The following is an 18561-nucleotide window of genomic DNA, read 5'->3' on the forward strand; positions in this document are numbered from 1 at the left end:
ATGTGTGTGTACCTGACATACTATGTGGAGCGTATCGTGGACACCCGAGAGAAGACACATAGACGCCTGTGAACACATGTGGATACCTCACCTGAACTGGCAGTTAGGACGTCCTGATCCCTGTTCTAGCCCTTAAGGAAGTTTCAAAACACCATTCACACACATGCTTGTCCACTGGCTTGAGACAAAATGACCTAAGACAAATTAGCAGACATATTTCTTCTAGTTCCAGGATGCACCATGACCGTGTTGGGTGTATCCTGATTTTAACTTTCAGTCTCTCCTTACAATGTACTTCCTCCCGATGTCCCTTTGGGACACATTTGTGTCACACACAGAATCTTGCTCTCTGTACCCCCGTCTTGGTTTTTTCCCTTTCTTGGTCTCCGCCACCTCTCCTTCCTCTCCTCTTCTTTCCCTCTCCCCATTCCTGCTTCCCCTCTCCTCTGTCTCTGTCTTTCTCATTATGAGACAGCCTTACTTGCCAAACCACAGCTTTTAGATTTCTATTTTCCCAAACAAATTTTTTGGCTGGTTCTATAGACTCCGGCAGTTGGTTCTCTCCTTCTGACGAGTTGCTTTACTGTTCCCCTCACCTCTTCCCCACCCTCCCTGCCTTTCTCAGTCCAAACCCCAGGTTACGAGGTTTTTGAAATGTCACCAGGAAAAAGCACTCTTCCTCTTGTCTCAAGGAAAGCAGATGAGAAAGGGCCACGTCACAGGACACGGTCTCTTTCTTTCTCGAGGCATGGTGGAAGGCAGTTCTTGAAAACCAGATGGAAGAAGGTATGGCTGTTCAAGTCCTTCTGTGGCTCACTGTGCTCTCTGAGTCAGGATAATGAGAGAACATTCTTAAAACATGACTTAACCACGCTCAGTCCTCAAACAAATTCCTGGCCGCGTGTGGAGCGCACTCTCCCAGCACGCCCAAGCACAGGTGAGCGAGGCGGGCTCCTTAGCTTCCCTTGAGCTGCTGTCTTTGCAAAGCCTCCTTTCAGCCAGTTAGTTTGCATTAAAATAATGTTTTCAAAACATAGCCAGCCATAATGGCCAGCAGACTCTGTGGGGCCTCTCCTGGCCATGTTTTCCTAATTTCATATTGTAGTGACTGCTTTATTGTAGGTCTCTGCCTTGGGGGCTTGGGGCCCCTTGACTTCATCCTTTAACAGGAAGAAGTTCTGGAAAATTCTTGTCAGAGAGAGAGAAAAAAAGAAACAGGATATTGTCCACTTCCCGAATAAAGCAGAAGTAGAATCACAACACGTTGCAATTTGTCCTTTATTTCACCTACACCTGGAGTTGTGTGTGTGTGTGTGTGTGTGTGTGTGTGTGTGTAACACAAGCAGCTTCTCTGAGCCATTTTAAGAAATTAACATAACTGAAAATGATTAAATTGCAAAGAAAGGACAAAGCATTCGGTTGGCCTCATGTGGGTTTGGAGGCCGCTGCTAATGTAATATTTCATCAATTGACTCATTGCTATTCTTTCATTGATGTGATTTGGTTTCTCAAATAGCTCTTATAGTGGCAGGTCTGCATTGGATACATTGCACAGATGCCACGTAATCATTACAGTGTGTTTACTTAAAAAATTTAAAAGCAATTAAGCAATTTTTAAGAGAGAGAAAGTGTGTGTGTGTGTGTGTGTGTGTGTGTGCGCGCGCACGCGCGTCCACAGAGAGATTTTACAAATGTTCAGACAAGGGCTCTGAGTGAACGGTAGGACAAGTGTTGAATTGATCCACTGCAATGCCCTTCATGCATTTCAAAGAGCTTCATGCAGACTAATGTTAAGCTTTCTTCATACCCATTGAATATACCATTATCTCTCTTTAATACACTGAAGAAACCAGAGGACAAAGAGTCTCCCTGTGTTTCTTATCCAAGGCCACACAACTGTTGCTGGAACCTTGAGCTTTCTGAGTGCCAGGCACATACTTGCAGCATATCACAGACTCTGGAAAACAGTGGTGGGTTGGTTTGTTAAAAAGTATGATAACGCTCTGCTCGTGGGGAACATTTTGACATACTTTGCTTTTTGTTTGTTTTAATGCCCCAAAAAAGTCATCTTGGTAGACTTTCTCATAGTGACCTACTGGGGTTGGAGGTAAAACAGTAAGGAAGGCTGCGGGACGGGCAGAGGCAATATTTTGGCAGCCTCTAAGTGGGTTTGTGTGCACATGGGTGGTAATATCTTCGTGCCCCAACCTGCCCTACGCCTCTTTCCCTTCATCTTTGTTTTGAAATGTTGTGTCTAGAGTTTGGAAATGAAGGCCCAGTGTTATGCAGAGGTTTGTACGCTCTTTTACTCCAGTGCATGGATAGGATGATAGACTCTTTTAGTGTACCCCTAGCGGTGGGGAAGGTATATTTGTGTATTCATGTATTCATTCAGAAAACGCTTGTCAAGCACTTAAGTGCCAGGTACTGTGTCTCACAGAGGACTCAAACATAGTCTTTGTGTTTGTGGGGGAGGAAGGAAAGTAAACAAGACCACGGAGTCAGCTGTGCAACAGAGGTAGGTGTGGGCCGAAGGGGTTGGGGGAGGGCCAGGGGAAGGGAAGGTTCTCACGGTGAGGGTGAGGGGCGGCTTAGGGCCTCCAAGTCTTGCTGGAGGCCCCACCCCGAGCCCGCTGCTGGTGGTGCGCCATCAGTTCCCTTCCCTCAGCAGCTTCCTCAGCAGTGCCAGACGCTGGCTAGACCACGAGCAGATGACATTAGTCTCAGCTCTCCTGCCCTATTCCTCTCTTTTGTGCAGTTCTTCCCCTCCCTATCTGGTGTCTTTTATTATTTTATTTTGCGGTACTGGGGATGGAACCAGGGCCATTGTATCTCTGAGCTACACCCCCAGCCCTATTTTTTATTCTTTATTTTGAAACAGAGTCTCACTGAGTTGCAAAGGGCCTCACTAAGTAGCTGAGGTCAGTGTGCACTGCCACGCCCAGCTGCAGGACTCTGGATAGAAAGTTCCTTAAGGGAACTGGGTGTGGCGGTGCACACTAGTAATCCCAGGACATGGGAGGCCAAGACAAGAGGATCCTGGTTCACGGCCAGCTTCAGCTACTGAATGAGGTCTTGTTTCAAAATAAAGAATAAAAAATAGGGCTGGGGGTGTGGCTCAGAGGTACAATGCCCCTGGGTTCAATTCCCAGTGCTGGAAAAAAGAAAGCTTCTTAGGGCAGCCACATGTAGTCAATATTTATTTATTTATTTATTGAATAAAATTGATCTGAAAAGTATTCATGGTAATACATAAGTGCCCAATCTGGAGTGTACCCGGGAACATGCACATGGACCAGGCCTCAAAGCCTGCAGCCAAAAGAACTGCAGCCAGCCAAGGAGAAGAGTTTCTTGAGTGGACTGGAGGCCCCTGGCCCCTTTGTCCACATGCGCTGGACAGGTGCCTGCTCTTTCTGCACTTGGAGCCGGCTCTATTTCCAAACATTCCGTCTGACATATTTTTCCTCCCTGCCCTCTATTGTGGCTGTATGATAAGGCCCGGGTGGGGGCCTGATAACTGCTAGCCTCAGACCTTTTGGCTGGAAATTCCCCAAGACGATAGACACAACTGCTTTGAAGCTTTGGAGAGACCAGGGGTGAAAAACACAGTTGCAGCAAATGGGACGTGTAGAGTTGTCCCCTCCACATGTACCTGCCCATTTAGTGTGTTGTGTTCGGTTTGGGTGTTTCCCGTCTGAGGACAGAACTGGCGGGGTATATGAGTGAGGAAAACTTGTGAAGAGGTAGTTGTACTGACATCATATTCCTAGCATTCGGTGGAAAGACAGTGGATGGCCAGGAACCTTCCATCACCCCTCGTGGTGCTGCACTAGGATCCCCAGGGCCGTAGGTGGGTGTACAATAGTGTCCCACCGGCGTGAAGTACAGTCGACCCTCCAGACACCCAGGTTTTGCATCTCCAGATTCAACCAACCTCAGAGGGAAAATGTTGGTTTTTTTTCTTACTGCATCTGTACTGAACATGTACAGACTTTTTTTTACTGTTGTTATTCTCTAAACAGTATGGTATAACAGCGATTTCCTAGGTAGTTATGTTGTATTAAGCATTAAAAGTAATCTCAAGATGATTTAAAGTATATGGGAGGATGTGCCTAGCTTATATGCAAATACTATCCTGTTTTATTTTTATTTATTTATTTATTTTTGGTGGTACTGGGGTTCCTGGAAACCCTTTTACCTCCGGGCTACACTCCCAGACCTATTATATAGTTGTTTTTTTTTTTAATTTGGAAACAGGGTCTCTTAAGCCAGCGAGGCTTGCTTCGAACCAGCGTGATCCTCCTGTCTCTGCCTCCCAAGTGCGGAGATTACAAGCGTGCGCCATCATGCCCAGCTATTATGCCATTTTATTTTATTTTTTATTTTTATTTTTATTTTATTTTTTGGTGGTACTGGGGGTAGAACCCAGAGGCTTTCTACCTCCCAGACCTTTTTTATATTTTATTTGGAAACAGGGTCTCACTAAGTTGCTGAGAGCCTCACTAAGTAGCTGAGGCTGGCTTCGAACCTGTGCGATCCTCCTTTCTCAGCCTTCCAAGTGCGGAGATTATAAGCGTGCGCCACCACGCCCGGGTGGGATCGGGTGGGGGCTGACTGGGCGATGTGTGCATGTATGTCTACAAAAGTTTGTATCCCACTATGATGTATGAATACAGTGCACCAATAAAAAATAAAAAAAAGAGAGAGGTCTTGCTGTATTGCCCAGACTGACCTTGAACCCAATGTCCTGCTCCAGTCTCCCATGTGCCTGGAATTATAGGCCTCTGCCACCATGCCCAACTTCAGTACTTTTATATTTTCTAGGAACCATATTCAGAAAAGTGAAAAGAAACAGGGGACATTCATTTTAACTACCTATTTTATTGAACCCACTGTACTAAAACATTGTCATTTCAGCATGAGTCAATCTAAAAGTTATTAATGAGCTATTTTACTTTTTTGCACTAAACATGCAGTGTTCAACGTATGTGTTTCACTTCCGGTACATCTCAGTTGGGACTGTTCATCTGCACACGCAAGGCGGGCATGGTGGCTCACGCTCATGATCTCAGGCTAAAACCAGAGGATGGCAGGTTTGAGACGAGCCTTAGCAACTGAACTGGCAACAATTTAGACACCTTCTCTAGATATAATTACTCACAATGTGGGAACCAGGATGTCTTGGGCAAGTGATGCCAAGATATGGTTGTGGGGAGTGAACTGAGAGATTGGGTGTTAGAACGTGGGCTTCTCTCTTTGTTACTTACTGTGGAAATGAAAAGCGACACCCATACGGTGTGTGTGTGTGTGTGTGTGTGTGTGTGTGTGTGTGTGTGTGTGTGTAATTAATGTTCTTTGCTGGCAATCTGACAGAAAAGAGCAATTAACGGTGTAGCTACTAAGACCACAGCATTGGAGGATGGGAAGGGATCTTGGAGTCATATGAATTCATGGCCCTCCCCACTCTGCAGTACAATCCATTAGAGAACATCAGGAAATACTGGTTCCTGGGCTCCCACTCGAGGAATCAGATTCAATTTGTTCAAGAGAACTAGTCTTTCTTTTTCCTCCCTCCCTCCCTCCCTCCTTTCCTTCTTTCCTTCCTTCCTTCCTTCCTTCTTTCCCTTCTTTCTTTCTTTTATCTGGATACTGAACCCAGGGGCATTCTACCTCTAAGCTATACCCCAGTCAATTTTATTTTATTTCATTTGATTTTTCAAAATAGGAGTCTTGCTAAGTTGCTGAGGCTAGCCTCGAACTTCCTATGTCAGCTTCCTGAGTACTGGGATTATGGGCATGTACCACCATGCTCGGCTAGCAGCAATATTTTTAAAAATCCTCTAAGTGGCTGGGTGTGGTGGTGCACAGTTGTAATCCCAGTACTTGGGAGACTGAGACAGGAGGGTTGCAGGTTCATGGACAGCCTCAGCTACTTACTGAGGCCCTCCTCAACTTAGTGAGACCCTGTTTCAATATAAATAATAAAATTCCAAGCCAGGCGTGGTGGCGCACGCTTGTAATCCCAGGGCTTGGGAGGCTGAGACAGGAGGATCATGTAGGTTCAAAGCCAGCCTCAGCTACTTAGTGAGGCTCTCAGCAACTTGGTGAGACCCTGTTTCCAAATAAAATATAAAATAGGTCTGGGAGTATAACCCAGAAGTAGAAAGCCTCTGGGTTCCACCTCCAGTACCACCAAAAAAAAAAAAAAAAAAAAAAAAAAAATTCCAGGCATGGTGGCACAGGTTTGTAATCCTGTGCTTGGGAGGCTGAGACAGGAGGATCATATAGGTTCGAAGCCAGCCTCAGCTACTTAGTGAGGCTCTCAGCAACTTGGTGAGACCCTGTTTCCAAATAAAGTATAAAATAGATCTGGGAGTATATCCTGGAGGTAGAAAAGCCCCTGGGTTCCACTCCCATTACCACACACACACACACAAAAAGAATAAAAAATAGGGCTGGGGGTGTAGGTCAGAGGTAGAATGCCCTCAGGTTCAAACACCAGTACTGCAAAAAAAAAAAAAAAATCTCTAAATGATTCTAATATATGGCTTTACAGTTAAAGAGACAGGTGCTAACCAAAATAAGTAATCTGTCTAGGGTCCTGCAGCTTATTAGAGGCAGAGTGAGGACAATATAGATATTTACTCCATCTCACATACAGATAAATATTATAATAATACCTCCATGGAGGGGATCATTTGCCTTTGTAATCTGGAATTACTCTTATTTTGAACTGGAATACATTCCCCAGCTCAACCTAGATCGAACATAAGTTTTTGTTTTGTTTTTTAAAGTATTGGAGATTGAACCCAAGAGCATATTACTTTTGAGTTACACCTCCAGCCCAATTTTTTTTAACTCTTTATTTTGAAACAAGATCTCACTAAGTTGAAGAGGGTCTCACTAAGTAGCTGAGGCTGGCTGCAAACCTGCAATCCTCCTGTCTCAGCCTCCCAAGTACTGGGATATGTGCTACCACGCCCGGCTTGACCGTAAACTTTAAAATGGGCTTTGACCCTTATTTCCCCAAAGTCTCCATAGCACAGACAACTTGCGGTGATTCTGATGAGGACCAGGGCCCTGACCCTGCACTTCAGGTCTCATTTGGAGCCAATTCTCGCACTTGAGAGTTTTCCTGGAAGAGACCGGGAGGGACCCAAAGGCCTGAGCATTTCAGTGAGCTCAGTCTTTTCTTCACAACTCAGGCAAAGCTAAAGTGACTCATTAACGGGATTGAGCCCACGTGTAGATAGAGCCAAGCGGCAGGCAGGCGATGAATGTGGGAAAGGTGGGCTGCCTTCCGATTCTGGCCAACTGAAGGGCTGCCCTTCATGAGGGAGGCAGCCCGGCCTGCTCCCTGCTTCTCCTGGCCACCTGAGGACTGTGTGGTCAGAAAAGCCAGGTATTTGTGGCTTTGGGAGAAATGGGTCATAGGAGGAACTCTAGATGAAAAAGGAAATCCTACAGAGGAGCAAACAAGACAAGCTAAATGAGGGCATGGGAGGGGGGGAGAAGGAAATCCTCTAAAACACACAATGTACTTAAACATATCGAAGTCAACCACTAAGCCAAGCAAGGGAAGGAGGGACGGGGAGGGAATGGGGTGGGAATTGGGTAGGGGTTAAATCGGTGATGTGTACATGTATGTACACACAAGTTTTTTACCCCAATATGATGTATGAATATAATGCACTAATAAAATTTTTTTTTTTTTTGGTGGTACTGGGGTTCCTGGAAGCCCTTCTACCTCTGGGCTACACTCCCAGACCTATTTTTACATTTTCATTTTTGGAAACAGGGTCTCCTAAGCCAGCGCGCGCGGCTGGCTTCGAACCTGCGCGATCCTCCTGTCTCCGCCTCCCAAGCGCGGGGATTACAAGCGTGCGCCACCACGCCCGGCTAATAAAAAATTTTTAAAAATCCCAATTTGTGAATGTTGGTAACTAATTTGATTTTTAGGAAAACATCGTAACAGTCAAAGAAAGTTAACTCATGAGTTGAATTCTGCCTGTAAACCCTAAGAGTGCAAGCTTTGGGGTAAATCTAAGACTTCTTTTTATTCGGCGTTGAGCTTTATTGGTTTCCAAAATGATGGTGGATACCATCATACTTCCTTTTGCCATAGACCTCGTGAGGTGGACAAAAGTGGGCGTCAGTACCAGAAAGAAAAATAGCAGAGTAGTTCCCCCTCTCAAGTCTGTTTCCTCCCTACCCACTTCATTATTTCATTATAACACCTTTGAAGTGTTATAAATTTTGAGTGAAATTAAAATTTAAGATTATTATAGTTCACAAGACCTAGCACAATTTATTTTTAAGTTCTCTTTTGAACATAACAATAATTCGGGTTTACTAACATGATCATGAGATAGGCACTTGTTTTGCTAAACATGGACAGCTGTATAGGGACAATTTTTTTCATTCAGTGTAAAATGAAGTGGAAGTTCCAATATAGCGCTGGGGCAATGTCTTAGCAACTTAAATGATCATGAAATAAAATCAGAATTACTCTTACATTCTTTATTATGCTTTTATTTGTTGGTACTGGGACTTGAACCTAGGAGCATACTACCTCTGAGCTATACCCTCAGACCTATTTTATTTATTTTTGTGGTACTGGGAATTGAATATAGGGACATTCTACTGCTGAGCTACATCCTCAGCCCTTTATATTTTTTTAATTTTGAATTAAGGTCTCACCAAGTTGCAGAGAGCCTCTGCTAAGAGGTGAAGGGCTTCTGCTAAACTGCTGAGGCTGGCCTCTAACCTGTAATTCTCCTGTCTCAGCATCCCCAAGTACTGGGATTATAGGCATGGACCACCATGCCCACTTTTTTTTTTTTTTTTTTTTTAAGACAGGTTCTCATTAAGTTTCTGAGACTGCAATCCTGTCTCAGCCTTCAGAGTTCTGGGTTATAGATGTACTCCACCATGCCCAATTTACATTTTTCATTTTAAGAAGAAAACACCCTGGATAAATAACCAGCATGCAATCAAGAGGCCTTGAGTTGAAGTAATCTAAAGTATTAATAACAGGTGAACCATTTTTAGTTAACAGTTTGAATTGATGCTCAATTACCCTTTCATCTGAAGTATACACAAAATAAGCATACATATAAGTCATTTGTGAGTTATATTAGAGATTAACATATGATATGTGTGTCATTTGCTTCTTGGTGATTTTCCCTACATATAACCTTGAATTTTGCCACAGTTCTTTTTTTAAATGTAAAACCCTAAAATTAGAACGTGTGCTTGTGAGAATCTGTTTCAGGTATATTTCTGTAAGCAGTTCCACTGTCCTCAAATAACCAGAGGTGGGGTGGGTGGCAGTTACTGACAAAAAAAAAAAAAAAAAAAAAAGGCCAAAAAGGAACAGGATTAAACAGGAATTAGAGCGATTATATTTTCTTTATCTAAAACCTTCAAATCTTTGGAAAGCTGCTTGGTTTCTATTTTGAGCTCTGCTGCCCACATATCTCCACAACAGAATTTCTGCATGATTCTGCTCTTCCTCTTTTTATCTCTGTTTGGGTGTATTTATTATTTCATACGTGATGATGCAAAGCTCGTTAAAAGGTCCATTTATATTCTTATCTGTGTGGGGATCGAGCTGCTTTTCCCGTGCTGTTTATAGAATCCTCACTGTAACATTCAGATTTGCTGGCAATGGGCCCTCTCCAGGCGCGCACATATACATTCCATTCCCTCTCTGGCTCTATTTATGGGCTTCTCTGTGATTTACTCAAGACTAATAAAGACAGCGTGAAAGGATGGGTCATGGATTTATCCATCCATGGAATTTTAGCACTTTCACAAGGAGGCTTATCTCATGTTCTTTTTCTTCTTCTTCTTTCCAATTTAATTAAAACAACAACAAAAAAAGTGTTCATCCAAATGAGTGACAGTTGGCAGATCTGCATTATTCTACTGGAGGGACTCCAGAGTTTCTGATGCTTGGAGATGGACAAGTAATTACCTCCTGTCTGTGACTATTTTCTACCAGGCTAAGCCCGATGTTTATTGTAAACTATCTGCCATTAAAAGCTGTAATAGCAAGCCTTCTGTTCCCACACCATAAATTTGACTTCGCTGTTTTTTATTTACCTTCATGTTTTATTATATTCTTTGAAATGTTTCGTTTTAGAGGAAGATAACAGAAGAACAAAAATTGAACAAATTCCAAATTCATGCTTGAAAAATGATATGCTTAGCCGGACAGCCCCGATGGCCACTTTCTGGATATTGGTAGCTTCTGTGTAACTATTCAATATAGTTATTAGTATATCACTTGCTAAATGGTCCAGAAGGTAACCTAAAACTTAACCAGACCACATAGACCAAGGGCAACGATTCTCAAACTTTTTGGGCTTGGGACCCCATTATGCTCTTAAAATGTTTCAAATACTCTAAAGAGCTTTTGGTTGTATTGATTATATGTATAAACATTTACTATATAAGAAGTTAGATATCAGATATTTTAAATGTCCATTTACCCCTGTGATCCGGGCCTCTGGTCCCGACCCTGGGCGGGTGGGCAGGCGCTGGCGGGACACCCTTCGGCGACCCCCTCTCCATCCGGAAGGACCCTGTGGTCCGGGCCTCTGGCCCCGACCCTGGGCTGGTGGGCAGGCGCTGGCGGGGCACCCCTAGGCGACCCCCTCTCCACCCGGAAGGACCCTGTGCTCCAGGCCTCTGGCCCCGACCCTGGGCAGGTGGGCAGGCGCTGGTGGGGCACCCCTAGACGACCCCCTTTCCACCTGGAAGGACCCTGTAAAAAAGGAAAGGAAAAAGGAAAATATCAGAGAGGGGTCAAGGAGGTGGCAGATGCCAGGATACTGGAGATGCAGACAAAACTTATCCAAATGAACTGGAATTATTGGAAAAATTCCCCACTAAGGAGGACTGCTTCTTCTCTATATTGTTAAGAATCTTGGACATCACCTGTAAGGAGAAAGACTTTAGCGGAGACCAAGGAGAAAGGCGGTGCTGAAAGCAGTCTCTGCATTGGCAGTGGAGACTTGTATTCAAGAGAAGCAGAAATCGAAGCCTACCAACCTTTTTTTTTTTTTTTTTTTTTTGAGAAATTACACCAAAGGTTGAATGCTACCATCGCGCATGCTTAGGGACACTGGACAACATTCAGAGCGGAAAAAGAGCTTGGGAAAGATTTGAAATGGTGGAGACAGTGGCAATGGCAGTGACCAGTACTTAGGGGAGGCAGAGATCTGATGCATTACACCTGGAACCTTTGAAGTAATGACAGAATGCTACCACCACGCACCCTCGAGAGCATGGGACAAATGGTTGGGCGAAGAGGGTGCTCGGATTAGAGCCTGCCGAGGGGTGAGGCCGGCGACAGACACAGCAGAGCTGGAATTGGAGCCTGTCGTGAGGCAAGGCCGGTGCTGGAGCCTCCGAGGCCAGGATTGGAGCCTGCCTAGTGGTTAGGCCGGTGCTGGGGCCAGTGAAGCCAGGATCAGATCATGCTGTGAGGCAAAGCCAGTGCTGGGGCCTTCGAGGCCGGGATCGGAGCCTGCTGAGGGGTTAGGCCGGTGCCGGGGCTAACAAGGCCGGGATTGGAGCCTGCCGTGAGGCAAGGCCGGTACTGGGGCCTCTGAGGCTGGGATCGGAGCCTGCCAAGGGGTTAGGTCGGTGCCGGGGCCAGCGAGGCCGGGATTGGAGCCTGCCGTGAGGCAAGGCCGATGCTGGGGCCTCTGAGGCCGGGATCAGAGCCTGCCGAGGGGTCATGCCGGTGTTGGGGCCTCCGAGGCCAGGATCGGAGCCTGCCATGAGGCAAGGCCAGTGCTGAGGCCTCCGAGGCCGGGATCAGAGCCTGCTGAGGGGTTAGGCCGGTGCCGAGGCCAGCGGCAGGCATCGGAGCCTTCCGTGAGGCAAGGCCGCTATTGAGGCCTTCGAGGCCAGAATCGGAGCCTGCCGAGGGTTTAGGCCAGTGCTGGGACTAGTGAGGCCGGGATTGGAGCCTGCCATGAGGCAAGGCCGGTGCTGGGGCCTCCGAGGCCGGGAATGGAGCCTGCCGAGGGGTCAGACCGGTGCCAGGGCCAGTGTGGCCGGGATCGGAGCCTGCTGTGAGGCAAGGCTGGTGCTGGGGCCTCTGAGACTGGGATCAGAGCTTGCTGAGGGGTTAGGCCGGTGCTGGGGCCAGCAGCCGGCATCGGAGCCTTCCGTGAGGCAAGGCTGCTTTTGAGGCCTCCGAGGCTGGGATCAGAGCCTGCCAAGGGGTTAGGCCAGTGCTGGAGCTAGCGAGGCTGGCATCAGAGCCTTCAGTGAAGCAAGGCCACTACTGAGGCCTCCGAGGCCAGGATTGGAGCCTGCCGAGGGGTTAGGCCGGTGCTGGAGCTAGCGAGGCCGGCATCGGAGCCTTCCGTGAAGCAAGGCCACTACTGAGGCCTCTGAGGCCTGGATTGGAGCCTGCCAAGGGGTTAGGCCGATGCCAGGGCCATCGGCTAGCATTGGAGTCTGCCGTGAGGAAGGCCGGTGCTGGGGCCTCCAAGGCCGGGATTGGAGCCAGCTGAGAGGTTAGGCCAGTGTCGGGGCCAGCGAGACCAGAATCGGGGCTTCCATGAGGCAAGGCTGCTGCTTGAGCCAGCGAGGTCTGGATCAGTCCACCGGGTAGCCAGGCTACAACTGGGGTTGTCAAGAGTGGGATCGGTATTTTCAAGGCGGCATACACAGAGAAATATCGCAGAAAATTAAAACCAGATGCTTCCCCTAATCAGCAATAACTAGGAGGAAAGGGGCAACAGGAAGTGGTCGAGCTATAGAAAGGGCCCTATAGTGAATCAATTAAGATGACCAATCAGAGGGTATGGAATAGGGGAGGATGGAGCCTCTTTAAAAAGCAGGAGGTACATAAACATATGTATCAAAGTTAATCACCAAACAAGCATGGGATGGAGGGAGGGGGAGGGAATGGGATGGGGACTGGATGAGGGCTAATTGGATGATGTGTGCTTGTATATCCTCTCAAGTCTTGTATTCCAATGTGATGTATGATTACAATGCACCAATAAAAATAAATTTAAAAAATGTCTATTTACTTATTCATTTAAAAAATAATAGACCACTACATGTTAACATAGATAACATTTTAAAATATCTGTATTTTATAAAATAAAAGAGAAGAGGGGGGTTGTTTGGGATTTTGTTTTGGCTCAATAGAAGACAGCTGTATTCTCCTGGCTGCTCTTCATTCAATCTGTTGCAATGAATGTTGCTTTGATTGAAGTATAGGAGGAAAATCTGCCTCTACCCAGTATGTAAATGGAAAAGAGAGTATTTTAACAGTCTTGTCATATCTCAGACCCAAACTTGACAGTGCATCCTACCCATGAGCTCCACCCCTAGCCCTTTTATTTCTTGTTCTGAAACATGGTTTATTTATTTATTTATTTATTTATTTATTTATTTATGGTGGTACTGGGGTTCCTGGAAGCCCTTCTACCTCCGGGCTACACTCCCAGACCTATTTTTACATTTTTATTTGGAAACAGGGTCTCCTACGCAGCTGGCTTCGAACCTGCGCCATCCTCCTGTCTCTGCCTCCCAAGCGCGCGGGGATTACAAGCATGCGCCACCATGCCCGGCTGAAACATGGTTTTTCTAGATTGTTGAGGGTCTCACTACTTGCTAAGGCTATCGTCAAATGTGTGATCCTCCTGTCTCAGCTTCCCAATACTGGGATTATAGGTGTGCACCACCCTAACAAATGGTAAGATTAGTTTCAATATGGAATCTGGAACCCTATCAGTGGACTTTTTAAAAATAGACTTTGCCTTTTAGAGCATTTTGCTAAAAAACTGGAAAGCAGAATGGAGCGTTCCCATAAACTACTCCCTACGCCAGTTCCCTATTGTTAACATCTTGTGTTATTATAGTACATTTATTATAACTGATGAACTAACACTGACACAATATTATTAAATAAAGTCCATAGCTTATACTAGGGTTCTTTTTTCCCCTCAAATACAGTTCCATGGGTTTGGACCAATGAATAATGACCTGCATTCACCTTTACAGAAGCATACAGTATAGCTTCACTGCCTTTAAAGTCTCCAGTGTTCCTCACGTCATCCCTTCTTCCCTTCCTCTGAACCCCTAGCAAACACTGACTGATCTTTCACTGTCTCCATAGCTTCATGAAGACCTTTCAGACTGGCTTCTTTCACGAAGCAATATGCATTTAACGTTTCTTTATGTCTTTTTATAGTTTTATAGCTCATTTCTTTTCATCTCTGAGTAATATTCCATTTTATGGATTTACCACGGTTTTGTTTGCCCATTTGCCTTTTGAAGAACATCTTGGTTGTTTCCAGTTTTGAGTAATTGTGAAGGGAGCTGCTATTCACATTTGTGTGGACATAAATTTTCAGCTCTTTTGGTTCAGTACCTAGGTGTGTGATTGTTAGATCAAATGGTAAGAATGTGTGTGGCTTTGTAAGCATTTGCCAGACTGTCTTCCAAAATGATTGTACAATTTTGCTTTGGCACTGGCATTGAATGAAAGTTTCTGTTGTTTAACATACTCATCAGTGACTGGTGTTACTTTTTTTTTTTTACTTTAGCCACCTTCTTCTTCCTTCGCCTTCTCCTCCTCCTCCTCCTCCTCCTCCTCCTCCTCCTCCTTCTTTTTTCTCCTCCTCCTCCTCCTCCTCCTCCTCCTCCTCCTCCTCCTCCTCCTCCTCCTCCTCTTCTTCTTCTTTACTAGGGCTGGAACCCAGGGACATTCTACCTCAGAGCGACACCCCCAGCCCTATTTTATTTTAATGTTTATTTTTTCGAAACAGGGTCTCACTGAGTTGCGAAGAGCCTTGCTAAGCAGCTGAGGCTGTCTGTGAACTGCGATCCTCCTGTCTCAGCCTCCCAGATGCTGGGATTACAAGCGTGCGCCACCACGCCCGGCATTAGCCATTGTAATATGTATACAGTGGCACCTCAGTTTTAGTCACTATTCGCTAATGACACATGGTGTTGGTGCTGAGCATCATTCATATGCTTATTTGCCATCAGTGTATAATTTCTTTAGTGAGGTGTCTATTCATATCTCTGCCATTATTTAATTGCATTGTTTGTTATTGTTGAGTTTTAAGAGTTCTTTGTATATTTTGGATATCAGTTCTTTATCAGATAAGTGTTTTGAAGAGTTTCTTTCCAGTCTGTGGTTTGTCTTTCCATTTTTTTTAAATGAATGAATCTTTCATACTAGTATAGTTCGGTACCACAACTGGATTTATACTAAGGCATCAGTAGTTTTGCCTACCATGGATTGCGTGGCATCCATTAAAAAAATTGTGTGTGGTACTGGGGATGGAACCCCAGGTGCTTTCTACCTCTGGGATACATCCCCAGACCTAGTTTATTTCTTATTTGGAAACAGGGTCTTGCTAAATTGCCAAGAACCTTACCAAGATGCTAAGGCTGACTTCGAACCTACTGGGATTACAAGTATGTACCACTACGGCCTGGCTCCATGCAAATCTCAACATAGGGAAAAGGCAAATAACATCTTAGTATTAGTGTGAAAATATCTTTCTTTGGTTTTGTATACACATGCCTAAAGCCCATGAACCATGCTTTGTGAGCCACTGTTCTACAGCAGATAAGACTGTCCATACTGCTCAGGACGATCCAGTAGATTTCCCAATCTGCATTTTCCAAATATTGAAATGTTATTATGTTTCCTTTGAAACTATTTATAAGACACATAAGAAATGTCATGCACTGAAGCTGGTATTCTAATTCATCAGGAAGAGTCAATTATGTTTACATTTTTCTCTCTGATTTTTGGCAGACTATAATTTTTATTTTTCAAGAAATATTGTGTGTGTGTGTGTAAATAAATCAACCAATGTTTATGAGCCAATGAATGTGTCTCAATGGCCCCAATTTGAATGATGATGCCCAGTAATGGGCATATAATAGACTTATTTACACAAACAAACATATAGAGCCCCAACATTGCAGTGAGTTTTTTGGTCTTTCTTTTTGAATCCCACGCATGGGGTTGAGGAAGAAACGGTTGTGTGGGTGTGTATGTGTGTGTGTTGCTGGGGGTTGAACCCAGGAGCATTTGAACTCTGAGCTATACCCCCAGCATTTTTACTTTTTTTTTTTTTTTTTTTTTTGGAAACAGGGTCTCGCTAAGTTGCTGAGGCCAACTTTATACCTTTGATCCTCCTGTCTCAGCCTCCCAAGTACTAGATTTACAGGCATGTGCCACCATACCCAACCAACAGGAATACTGTTTAAAGTCACCCCCCCCCACCAAAAAAAAAAAATCCTGCTTTTTCTAGCCAAATACTGGGAAGGTAAAAGCCTAGCAAGATGAGAAATTATAGACAATGCTATGGACTGAATTATGTCTCCCCCAGATTTGGGTGATGTTATTTGGAGGTGGGGCCTTTGGGAGATAATTAGGGGAAGAGGGAAAGAAGGAGGAGGAGGAGGAGCAGGAGGAGGAGCAGGAGGAGGAGCAGGAGGAGGAGGCCTTCGCTCCCTCTCTACCACGTGAGGGTCAATGAGGCTAACATCTGTAACCCAGGAGGAGAGCCCCCACCAGGAACCGAACTGGCTCATACCTTATCTCAGAATTTCCACCTTCCAGAACCGTGAAACATAGTGCCTATTGTTTAAGTCACCGCTCTACTGTATTTTGTTAGAGCAGCCTAAGCAGTTTAATATATACAATAACTCTTCTATTTCAAATGCCAAAGCAAAAACTTTGGCCTTCGTTCATGCCAGCAGAGGCTAAGTGTAGAGCTGAGAATTCTACCCTTGTCAGGCTACGAGGCACCCATCGGGGCTGTGTCCGAGAAGGCCAAGCAGGGAACCACTCCTACTATGCTCCCATATTGTCAGTGGAGTCCACATAGAGAAACTGGACTTCTACCCTCAACCAGCAGTAAGCCGTTGCACCTCCCATCCCTGATGGGTGGTATTAGAAGAGAACTAGTGAAGGCTCTTGAATTTTACCACCATCCAGTGGTAACAAGGCAATCCTCACTTCATGCCAGTGGAGATGTTCTTCATCACTGGCCATCAGGGAGATGCAAATCAAAACTGCACTGAGATTCCATTCCCAGTCAGAGTGGCAAGCATAAAGAAATCAAACAACAACAAATGCTGGTGAGGATGTAGGGAAAGAGGAACTCTTTTACACTGTTGGTGGGAATGCAAACTAGTTCAACCACTATGGAGATCTGTGTGGATATTCCTAAGAAAGGTGGGAATAGATCCACCATATGATCCAGCTATACCACTCCTGGGTATCTTTCCAAAGGGGTTGAATTCAGAGAAATACAGCAACATATGCATATCTATGTTCATAGCAGCACAATTCGTAATAGACAAAATATGGAACCAACCCAGATCTCCATCAACAGATGAATGGATAGCAAAACTGTGGGAAATACACACAATGGAATTCTATTCAGCCATAAAGAACAAAATTATATCATTTGCAAGAAGATGGAAAGTCCTGGAGAGCATTATGTTAAGTGAGATCAGCCAAGCACAGAAGAAGGTACATATGTTTCCTCTAATATGCCCAAACTAGGAAACACAGAGGATACCAGTGGGACTCCAGATAATGGAGGGGAAATACCAGCAAAGTTTGAATGGAAAGTTAGGAGAGGAGGAAGGCTTATCTTGATTAATGAGGGTCTATATCGGAATATGTGTAAAATTATGAATATGACATGGTTAACCTGGACAACCATTGGTGGGAGGGGGGAAGGGAAAATGGGGGCAGGGGGGAGAGGGCACCAAATATAGTTTAAATGTATACCACTTATGTTCAATAAAAATTTGTTAAAAAATAAAAATAAATAATAAATAATAAAATAAAATTGTTTTCCAATGGGGGGGAAAGAAAAGAAAACAGTATTTGGACTGAGTAGTGGAGGGAGAGCAGAATCAAAACAATGAACTGGAAGATAAAAGAATTTACAACAGGTTAAAAAATAGACTTAAAATATGCAGATTGAGGATGTGTGGAACTATAACAAAAGATCTACATGTGTTACTGGAGTCAAAAGGAAGAAAAGGAAGAAGGAGGAGGAGGAGGAGGAGGAGGAGGAAGAGGAGGAGGAACTGAAAAAAATACTTAAAGAAGCTGTGCGTGGTGGTGCATTCCTGCAATCCCAGTACTTGGGAGACTGAGACAGGAGGATTATAGGTTCAAGGCCAGCCTCAGCCACTTGGGCCCTCAGCAACTTAGTGAGACCCTGTTTTAAAATAAAACATAAATAAAAGTTACTTAAAGAAGTGGTGACAAAAGATATAAATCTATAGATTGAATATACTAAAGAAACCCCAAACAGGCTAAACCCAAAGAAATCCACAACAAAACACATCAAAATTAAGCTTCTTTAGAAGTGTGGTGGTGTATGCCTGTAATACTAGTATTTGAGAGGCTGAGACAAGAGAATCGCAGGTTCGAGGACAGCCTCAACAAGAAGTGGAGCTCTCATCAACCTAGTGAGTCCCTGTTTCAAAATAAGAACAAAATAAGGCTGGTGTGTGTAACTTGGAGGTAGAATG

Source organism: Muscardinus avellanarius (genome assembly GCF_963383645.1).
Source record: "Muscardinus avellanarius genome assembly, chromosome: 16".
NCBI classification, from domain to species: Eukaryota; Metazoa; Chordata; class Mammalia; order Rodentia; family Gliridae; genus Muscardinus; species Muscardinus avellanarius.